Source organism: Vulpes vulpes, chromosome 2 (genome assembly GCF_048418805.1).
Source record: "Vulpes vulpes isolate BD-2025 chromosome 2, VulVul3, whole genome shotgun sequence".
In the NCBI taxonomy this organism is placed as follows: domain Eukaryota; kingdom Metazoa; phylum Chordata; class Mammalia; order Carnivora; family Canidae; genus Vulpes; species Vulpes vulpes.
Genome location: NC_132781.1, coordinates 51,178,737 through 51,189,385, shown reverse-complemented (window position 1 = coordinate 51,189,385; position 10,649 = coordinate 51,178,737). Strand labels below are relative to the sequence as shown.

Sequence of the window (10,649 nt, the reverse complement as noted above, 5' to 3'; positions counted from 1 at the left end):
AGAGTGGGGTTTATTTATATTTATTTTTTAAAAAGATTTTATTTATTTATTCATAAAAGACACACAGAGAGAGGCAGAGACACAGCAGAGGGAGATGTAGGCTCCCTGCGGGGCGCCTGATGTGGGACTTGATCCCAGGACGCTGGGATCACCACCTGAGCGGAAGGTAGATGCTTAACCACTGAGCCACCCAGGTGCTCCAAGAGTGGGGTTTTTAGGAAATGTGTGGGCTGGTGAGCACTGGGCCAGTCCTGATCCCCAGGGACCCTGCTCTTCTGTTCCTTGTTATCCTTTGTGTTCAGAAGAACAAGGGGGAGTGCAGCCTGGTACTCAGTCTGCCTGGAAGCCAGCTGAATCTGAGGGGCATTCTTGTTCTAAATTTTTTTAAAGATTTTATTTGTTTATTTGAGACACAGAGAGAGAGAGAGAGAGTGCGCCAGCGAGTGCATGAGCAGGGAGAGCCACAGAGGCAGAGGGAGAAGCAGACTCCCTGCTGAGTAGGGAGCCCTGTGCAGGACTCCATCCCAGGACCCCAGGATCATGCCAGGACCCTAGGATCATGACCCAAGCTGATGGCAGACGCTTAACCAACTGAGCCACTCAGGCAACCCCTCCCCCCCTCTTTTTTTATTGAATTTTGAGGGTCATTCATTAATCAAAGTCCCATCATGCCACACTAGCTAAGGCCTGGCCTGGCCCCAGGCAGAACCCACTGCTCCCCTGTTTGGCACCAGTCTGGTCACAGGGAGCAGATCCACCAAGCTCTTCTGAGGTCAGCATGCTTGTACCCTGGAGCAGACCCGGGGAGAGGACAGGACAGCACCCCACAGGCACAGATCTGAGCCCCGGCCCTGCATCCAGGAGAGGAGCTGCCCGGCCGGGCACGGGCATAGAACCCGGACCCAACAGGACCCAGGGCATGTTCTGAGAGGCCTGTGAGCGCAGCAGGCTCACCCCAGGCTAGAGAGAGGGGCTGGTGCTTTGGAAATGGCCAAGAGCGACAAAGGTCCAGCTTCGTCATGTGAAAACAATATAAGTAATTCAATGTCATCTCCCAACTACCGAGCCCACACGGTTTCCTCCCCAAACCCTGAATCTTGGAGCCCTCGAGGCGGCCAAGGGAGTGGACACTCCCTCCCCAGCGCAGGGAGAGGTCTGCTCTCTTCCTGGCATGTGACTCCTGGCATGAGATGCCCTCCCGGTTGAGCCACTTTGTCTCCTTCCAGGAACCAGAGGAAGGGCCTAAAGACATGCGCCCAGCTGTCCCCTGCTGTCCCCACATGGGCGCATCTGCCTGTCACCGTAGGAGGTGCCTCCAGGGCGCAGCAGGGGGCTCTGGGGTCCCTGGCCGATACCACTGTTTGGTGGGCCACAAACCCACTTAGAGGAATAGACCGAGGTTTCTAATGCAGATAGAGAATGTCAGAGAGCCACTCTCCCAGGAAGAGTCAGGGTCTCATGGAGTGTGTGTGCGCATGTGTGTACTTGGTATTGGATGTGAAGTGTGTTGTGGACGTGGCATCGGCCACAGTGTGTGTGGTGTGTGTGTGGGGAGGGGACTGAGATATCCCAGGGCCTCTGATATCCCTGCTCAGGAGAAGGTGAACCAGCCAAAAGGGAGGACATGCAGGGAAGGAGTGGCCTTGTGCCCTCAGAGCAGGGACACCTGGCTGTTACTTACAACCCAGGAGAGTCCTTGGCACCTCAATTTCTGCTCAGAGCCGGGGGAACCCCAGTCCCCATGGGAGAGGTTCCCACACAGATGAATCCAGTTCTGCCCTCGGGCTCCGGCTCATGTAGAGGCAGCTGGGGTGACTACACCCCGTGGCTCACCAGCTGTGGCCGTTGGGGGTCCTACCACACATGTGATATGCAGGGCGGGCAGGAGAGGGGGACCTGGGTTGAGACCCCCACGTGGCAAGGGGAGGCAGACGCTCATGGTGTGGGGGGTTCCCTGTTATCAAGCACCCGGGGCATGGCTCCAGGCTCCACCACAGTGGACGCTGGGTCACTCGCCCGCTGAGCACTTTGTGGATGCCCCTAACCCTCTCTGTTCCTTGTTTACAACCTTGCTACACACAGAGTAGGCCCCCTCCCTGCCTGAGGGCTCCCTCCTGCACCAGGGGGCCTGCGCTCCTGCCAGCAGCTGCCAGCCTGCAGCCTGGAAGGGCAGACATGCCCTCCAGCCCTGGGGACAGAGCCCATGTGGGTGGGAAGTGGGCTCCTACCGGGCCCGAGGGCCAGGCCCCCGCTGCTCCCTCTCCTCCCTTAGGCTCCCTGACCCAAGTTCCCCGCTGCGGGGGGACCTCTCTCTGCCCACACTCCACATGCTGGGACTGGGAGCAGACCTTCTGGACCCTCCAGACTCGTGTGCCCATTCCCTTGACATGTCAGAGGCTGGCTCCCCAGAGTCCTCAGAGGAGGCCAGCGCAGGAAGATGCAGGCGCTGCAAGGGGAGATGCCAAGTGGCCACTGCGGGACTGCACAGGCCTCGCACAAAGCACGGGGCTCATGAGGTCCAGGGAGGGACGTGGGGAGTCCTGGCCAGGGTGTCCCTAGCTGGGGAGGTCCCTGAGGGGGCCCAGAAGAGGCAGGACACAAGGAAGACAGCAGGACAGAGCTTCCCAAGGGGGATGACGTCCGGGTCAGAGGATCACAGGGACCCTTGGGAGAACAAAAGGCCCTGGAGATATTGGCAGAAACGCTGTCATTTGGTCAGAAACGCTGTCATTTGGTCAGAAAAGTTGTGTCACAAAACCCCACTCAACACTGGATGAGGGACTCTTTGTTGGTTCCAGGAATCAGTGTGTATGAGCCATTGTATCACACATTGCGTGGAGTCTAGGATATACGTACTTGTCCTCACTAGACTAGATTCTTCTAGAGGAAGTGCCCAGCTTGAGTGTCTTCATTCTTTTGTTTGTGCAAGGGCCTCTGTTTTCAGGAGCAGATTCCTGGTGTTCATCACCGCTGCTAACCCTGAGGCCTGCCCCTGTCACCTCCCACAGTGGACCTGAGTGTCATGTGTGTGTGGGGGGGCACGGGGGCGGGGGCGCACACTGTTGAAACCCCAGTGTTTGGTGCACAGCAGGGACCCAGATCCTCTGGGTCTACTGAGGGAGGGAAGGAGAAAGGGAGGATTGGAGGGAGGATGGAGAGGAAGGGAGGGGAGGAAGGATGGGAGCTAGAGAGGGAGTGAATGAATGAGGGAGGGCATGAGAGATGAAAGGGAAGGAGGGTGGATGGGGGAAGGGAAACCACAGAAGTGGGGTCCATACACCAGGAGCTAGTATTTGGGGTGAGGTCCCAGGACATCACAGCCCCGGCCCTGGATGGTGGCACAGGCCCTGAGCAGCGGTCCTCCCCGTACTGACCTTCCTTCTCCTGGACCTGCCGTCATCCTGGATCCTCTCCACCGCCTCCTCCAACAGCTCTGAATGTGCCCAGGGGCCGGGTGGCAGGAGGGGACTCAGGAGGGCTTTCCCGGATCCGTGCCCTGAGGGGTGCGGTGACAGTAGCTACAGGGCCTCCTGTCAGGGGGACTGGGACCAGGGATGCCACCCATCTCCTCGGGCACTAGTGTTGTCCCTTCCCTGCCATCTCCCCGACCGTCGTGATGAAGGCTCCTGAAAATACACCTTTGAAAAACCGTGCCAGGGTTTCCGGGGGGTGAGTCTGAGGCCGAGAACGGCAGGTGATGTGTGCACCTGCTGGCTGGGATGGGTGCTGCTCCCTGTTCTCCCAGACACGGGTGCCGTCACCCTTCTCTCCAGTGACCTGCGGGGGCCTCTGTTCCCTCACGTCCTCACCAGGGCCGCTGGTCCCCGCACCATGTACCTGCCGGTCAGAGGGTGACCAGCGCTGCCCCATAGGGTTTCCTTTGCCAGAGTCCCTCCCTGGGAGCTCCGGTCTCTGACACATACTCCCCGCGTCCTCCCCTCCCCTTGCACGTGCGTGTGTTGGTCTCTGTCCCTGTGGACCCCATGGACGTGGAGCAGTGTTTGCACCAGAGGCTTGTGAAACCTTTCTCTGGCCTTGGGTTGTGACAATGCTTCTGCCCTCCGAGGGGTGTCTTCCAGCTTTCTGCATTTCCCCTGTTTCTGTGTTGGCGACAGGAGGAACCCACTGTCTGGGCTCCTGCCTGGGGTCTGGCTGTGGGGTCCCAGAAGGATCAGGGTTTGGACCACTTGAGTGTGCCCATATTTATTCAAGGGGCCTCTGTTATGATCTCCTCTTTCATCCTTCAGGGATTTCAGTACCGAAATAATTCTGGGAATTCTGGGAATTCTGGGTCAAATACACACACACATATGGGGTCCCATTTGAAAATCTGTGGGCAGTCAAAGGTACCTCCTGGGTGATTCCACTTCAGGAAACATCCAGAAACACTTAAAGGAACAGAGAGAGAAAGCAGCTTAGGGCTTCCAGGGGCTGGGCTGGGTGAACAACGGGCAGGGAGGGCTTCTGGGTCAGGGTGTCCTTTGGGGACTGAGATATTCTGTGACTACACAGTAGATGCAGGGCATTCTAAATTTTATTCATACTAGTAAATGGTGAAGTTAAATAAAATGTACTTTTATTTAAAGCCTAAAATGTATGATTCTAAAAAAAAAAAGTGAAATAGAAAAAAACAGAAAAAATCCTGCCCCTAAGAGAAACCATAATAAAGAACTCTTCTTCTTCTTCTCCTCCTCCTCCTCCTCCTCCTCCTCCTCCTCCTCCTCCTCCTCCTCCTCCTCCTCCTTCTTCTTCTTCTTCTTCTTCTTCTTCTTCTTCTTCTTCTTCTTCTTCTTTTTAGAGGTTTTATTTATTTATTCATGAGAGACACAGAGAGAGAGACAGAGACACAGGAAGATGGAGAAGCAGGCTCTTCATAGGGAGCCCGATGCAGGACTCGATCCCGGGACCCTGGGATCACGCTCTGAATCGAAGGCAGACACTTAACTCCTGAGGCACCCAGGGGTCACAGAAACATTCCTAGGGGGACATCAGGGTGACCTTGTGGAGCAGGAGGTACATTCAGGGTGGTGGCAGCTGGCGCCCCCTGCGGGTCTACCCCATCCAGAGCAGGGCCTGGTTTCCTGCAGGAGGAGGGGGACCAGGAGCCAGGAGCTCTCCCTGTACAGGTGGCACCTGTCCCTGCACCCCTGTCAGGACACCTGCTGGCTCCAGGGCCCCTGCAGGAGTCTCTGTGGACACCCCCTCTCCCCCCAGAGCTGCAGATGCAGGAGCAGCCTCTGCAGGGGGCCCTCTGGCTGTAGGAGGACAGTCCTCAGGTTCTGGAGGGGTGCGGGCTCCCACCCTTGCTCCTGGCTGCTCCATCTCTGTGAGAGGCATCGTGAGAGGGGCTCTCCGGGGTCAGATGGGGACCCCGTGTGAGAGGAGAGAGACCCCCCACATGCCTGCCTCTCTGTGAGCCCCTGTAGGGACAGACCCAGTCCAGGGCCTCCCAGAGGGGCCGCAGCCAAGAAGGAACCTCACCCCCAGGATGTCTCCCCTACAGCTGTACCCCAGCTGGGTGCTCTGAGCCCAGTCTTGGCTCCTTGCCCCACCCTAGCCTCTGAGGCTCCTCCCCGTGGGACCCAGCACCTACCCCTGCCCAGACACCCACAGATACCCTGCCCCAGCTTCTCACTCTGGAAGTCAGTTTCCATGAGTTCCGGCTCTAGGACCAGAGTTCAGTGTAGGATGACCGGGACCGTGGCCTGGAGACCACTCTGTGGAGACTCCATCCTTGCGTCCACACTGGCCCTGCTGGGTGGTGGGGCACAACTGTACCACTGGAGGGAGGTGGGACCTGGTGTCCCCCACCTCTCACCTCCAGCCTCTGTGGTGCTCTGCAAAGAGGGGGACGGGCAGCCACCCGGAGGCCTCACAGCCCCGCCCGGACCTCCTCCCTGTGCTCCTGCCCACTCCCCCTGTGCTCCCAGATCACACACAGAGCTGGGTGTACACAGCCTTGCACCCGGGACACAGCGACCCATCCCTGCAGGGCCTGGGGTCAGTCCTGGGCAGAAGGGCACGGCCCCCCCACCCTATCCCACTAGGCAGCCTGGACCTGGGGAGTGAACAGCACCTGCCCACCAGGCATCTGTGCCCTCATCAGCCTTCTCCTGCTCAGGGTGGGCGCACCCCACATGACCCCTCTTTACACACACACACACACATGCACACACACAAAGGAGGAGGGTGATGGGGCTGCTTGGTGGGATCACAGCAGTGTCTGACCAGACTGGGACTCTCAGTGTTTCTTGTGGGCCTCTCCAGGCACATGGCGGAGCCATCAGGGTGACAGGTCACCTACAGTCTGTAGCATGGAAAAGGCTCTCACTGCGGGCTTCCTGAGAACACATCCCGGGTCAGGAGGACACACCAGGACCACTCCTCCTTTGATCCCACCTGGGGAGCTATTTCATGTGTGTGCGTGCAAGCACAACCTTGTACCTGGGCCCACACGAGGATGCTCAGAGAAAAGGGCCCCGTATGGGAGTGGTGCTCAGGGGTCACCCAGGACCTTAGGTGCTCTCATCCCCAAAGGAAATCCCCCCTCCCCAGGAAGGTGAAGTCTGGGCCTAGGAAGAGGACCCTTCTTCTCCTCCAGCCTCTGCTCACCCGGTGGGTCCCAGGCCAGTCCCTGTCTCTCCTGACTTAGGTTCCCAATTGCCCCAGGAGGGGTTGGAGGAGGAACATCATCATGTCGCTCAGCATGTCTAGGTGGCACCTACCGTTTGAGAGGGTTTGACGCAGAGCACTCTGGCTGGGCGCTGTTGTCTCACCAACGGTTGGAGGCCGGTGGATCCTGCACAGGTGCACGCAGACCAGCAGAAAGCATGTGCATGGGACCCCACCTCGCAGCAGGCGCGCACCGCCAAGGGATCGCTGAGGGGTTAGTCCCATGAGTCCTTGTCTCCAGGGTCTGCTCAGTGACCTGACTCACATCCTCTTAGGCTGGGGCCACCTCCAGTCCTGCCAGGCAGGGCCGCTGACCTGAGTGGATATGGAGACCTGGAGACAGAGAGATAGGAAATATCTCCCACCTGCCGTCCTGGCCCCCACGTGCCACGTGGGTTCATAACTGGGTCAGGGGAGGTGGAGGTGGAGGTGGCCTCCAGTCTGGGCGGGGAGGTCAGGCTGCCTTTTCCTCCTCTACATCCCTCCCTCTGTTCCTGGCAGCCCCCAAGCGCCCCACAGTCCAATACTTTGGACACCTTCATCTCCCTGCTTTAGTTCCCAACACACCCTCCTCAAGCAGGAGTCACTGACAACATTCTCAAACTAGGAAACGTAGGTCCCAGGAGCTACCACAGGAGCTTTCCGGTCACAGGGCTGTGACATGGCCCTGCTGGGGGTGTGAACCCAGGGCAATCTGGCATAAAGCCTGAGCTTGCACACAGGTCTGAGGAAGTGGCCTCTGAGGACAGGCTTGGAGGTGAGGCCAACCTGGAGGGGGCCATGGGGACAGGCAGTGGTAGCAGGGGCTCTGAGGAACAAAGACTTTGGCATCACTGGGTAGTAAGTACTAGGAGGCTGGAAGGGGTGAGGGGTGCACACTGTGAAGGGTTGTTTGGACCAGACTACGCAGGGATCTCTGGAGGTTGGGCAAGGAGTCAGGGGTCACTGCAGGTTTGGAGACCCAGGGGACACAGTCTGGATAGTCTTTCCAGAGCCACTTCTTCTAGATGTGGAGGGAGCTTGGTGGGCATGTTATTGCCCCCACTCAAGCATGGATCACCAAGCCCCAGCCAGGGAGCAGGCGACTGCCTCAGTTTCCTCCTGTGCAGAGTGGTGTCCATGTGGTCTTCTGCCTCTGCCCAGCCATGGACATGCTGCCTGGAAGATCCAGCGATGGTTTCTGGCCAGGGTAGCAGCTCCAGTGAGGCCAGTACTCAGAGAGGCCTGAGTGAGGCTACCGGAGGGACTCCCCACCTGCCAGTTCACCAGGACGCTCTTGTACCTTTTGCCAATCTTCATAGTAGGGCTGGCACGGTTCAGGCATCATCGCCTACCTGCTGCATGCAGAGCTGCAGCGAGGAGCCATGGATGCAGATCCCGAGACACAGAGCTCCTGTGAGCCTGAAGCTGCCAGGAGTGTGGTGGAAGCTGAGGAGGACGAGGTGCTGCGTGAAGCTTAGCTGGTGCCTGCGGTTTCCAGAGGTAACTGGGAGGTCAACTCTGGAAGTTGAGGAAAGGAAAGGTCAGTGGAAACTCTGGATTGTGCAGGGCACCCCCTGCCAGCATCTAGCTCTGAGGCTTCTAGAGACTGTGTCTTCTTGGCCCTTTGTGGGTGTGGATTGGGGCCCCAGGCCCCAGGAAGGGCTGTCTGTCAGGGAGAAAGGGCAGGACAGTCACCTTCTTGTCTTGGCCACCAGGGGACTCTGGGACAAAGCCCATGTGGATCTCATCCTCTACAAGGGGCTGAGGGAGCTGGCTGAGTACATGCAGAGCGGGCAGGCAATGTCCCTGCAACCAAGGAGGGGCTGCATCTGAGCTGGCCACAGGACTTGGAGTGAGGGCTCCTTTGGGTCTTGGGTGCTGTGTTGGGGGTCTGGTGTCAGAACTGAAGGGCTGGCTGACTTTGCATGGATTGGACACCATGGGTGAATGGGTGCTCTCGGGTGTCCGTGGCCACAGATGGACCTGGAACACACAGGGGAAGGTGTGAAGGAAGTGCCCAGAGACAGTGCCCACAGCCATGCAGCATTTCCTGCCCGTGGGCAGTGCTTCCTGGCAAAATGTAGCTAGTCTTCCTGTTCCCACAACACAGAAGGTGCCTGAGTGAGTGGTTCCTCAGAATCCAGGTCAGTCTGTTGCTGGCCTGGAATGCCTGTTAAGGTAGTAATTGCCCAGGTAGCCTGACCCAGTCCAGTCTGTAATTGCTTCTCTACCCAACATCCCAGACCTGGAAAGTTGCCCTTTGGCTGGTGCCGCAGGAATGGTTAGAAGGTTCCTCTGAGGGCTGCCCCGGTGGCACAGAGGTTTGGTGCCGCCTGCAGCCTGGGGTGTGATCCTGGGGACCCAGGATGGAGTCCCACATCGGGCTCCCTGCGTGGAGCCTGCTTCTCCCTTTGCCTGTGTCTCTGTGTCTATGAATAAATAAATAAAATCTTTTTTTTTTTTTAAAAAAAGGTTCCTCTGATTCAGTAGAAGATCAAAGTTACTACAGCAAAAGAAATTATGAAGATTGGAATGGAGATAAATGGAAGAGAAGAACACTTGAAGAAATCAGTGACAAGAACAGTTCTCTCTTTTGCAGATTTTACCAAAACTCACAAGGAGACAAAAATGGAAGCATTTTATACCGTCAGTTGCCTACTGAAGTGACGTAGATAATTCTAGAAGCACACAAACTACCAAAACTGACTCAGAAGAAATGGAAAACCTGAGTAGACCTATAATTGGTACATTGACGGAAGCAGTCATGAGAACTTCCCAACAAAGTAAAGCCCAGAACCTGATGCTTTCCATGGTGATGTGTCCCACACATTTGAAGAAGACATAATACTCATGCTTCTGAAATTCTGCAAAAAGTACAAGAGGAGGGCACACTTCCCAACTCACCCTAGAATGCCAGCATTGTCCTGATTCTAAAGACTGACAAACATCTTTGAGAAAAGGCAACTGCAGCCCAGAATCAATTATGAAGAGAGATAGAAAAATCCTAGCAAACAAGATTCTAGCAGCACATTGACAGGACTCTACATCATGACCAAGTATGATTTAGGCCGGGGAGACAAAGGCTGTTCTCTATACTAATCAATGTCCTAAGCTAAATCAGTAAGACACATCCTCTTGGTTGTTGTAGGATAAGCTTTGACAAAACCCAAACCCTTTCATGATACATGCTCTCAAGAAAATAGAAATAGAATTTTCAATTACAGGGAAGGAGGAACACCTGGGGCACTTGGTTGAGTATCTGATTCTTAGTTTGGGCTCAGGTCATGATCGCATGGGTGTTGAGATCTAGGACCCATTGGTCTCTGCCCTCAGAGGGGAGTTTGATTGGATATTCTAACCCTCTGCACCTACCCCCATTCATGTGCACACACGCTTTCTCTCAAATAAAGAAATAAATCTTGCAGCTGGTGTTGGCTCTGGAGCTTGCCAGGCTCCAACTGGGAACTGAAGGCAAAGCTAGTACTGGACATGAGAGTGACTTGAGCTGGTTCTAGCTCTAGATCTGGTGCTAGAGAAGTATCTCTGGCGCTTTCACAGGAATTGTTGATCAAATTTCCTTTCTGGCATTCGAATTTGAACTGGGTCTAGTGTTTTCTGGTTCAGTTTCAATGTGAGAGCTACTGCTAGAGCTTCATCTACCTCAGGAGCTTGACCTCGAGATACCTGTCCACAGAAGCTGCTGTAAGAAGTGCTCTAACATGGGCATGGGATGGAACTTTGGAGCTCAAGCTAGATCAATGCTGCAGCTGGCTCCTCCTCTGAACCTGGCTTTGTCTGTAAGTCTGCAATTGGTTTGGACCTTCTTCTGTCTCTAGATGAGTCCTGCTGCACTTTGCTCCTATGCAGAGCAGGGTGCTATGACATCCCCCTTTCCAGGAAGTCCTATTGGGATCCTTTACAAGGAGGCTTTCAAAAGAGGCCTGCTCTCAGAGAGGAGGACCAATAGGAGGAGGAGCTGTGTTGGCACAGTTGTG

The 10,649-nt window shown here is 56.1% G+C and overlaps 1 long non-coding RNA gene across 2 annotated transcripts; it reads left to right on the top strand.

The window, feature by feature from the left end:
• Positions 1 to 5,190: 5,190 nt before the first annotated feature.
• On the top strand, positions 5,191 to 10,078 carry LOC140597832 (uncharacterized). Of its 2 annotated transcripts, XR_011999795.1 has the most exons (3): positions 5,191 to 6,807; positions 7,977 to 8,154; positions 9,127 to 10,078. It is a non-coding gene; the product is annotated as an uncharacterized lncRNA (long non-coding RNA). The 2 variants fall into 2 exon arrangements; XR_011999794.1 differs by having other exon boundaries at positions 5,191 to 8,154.
• Positions 10,079 to 10,649: the final 571 nt, after the last annotated feature.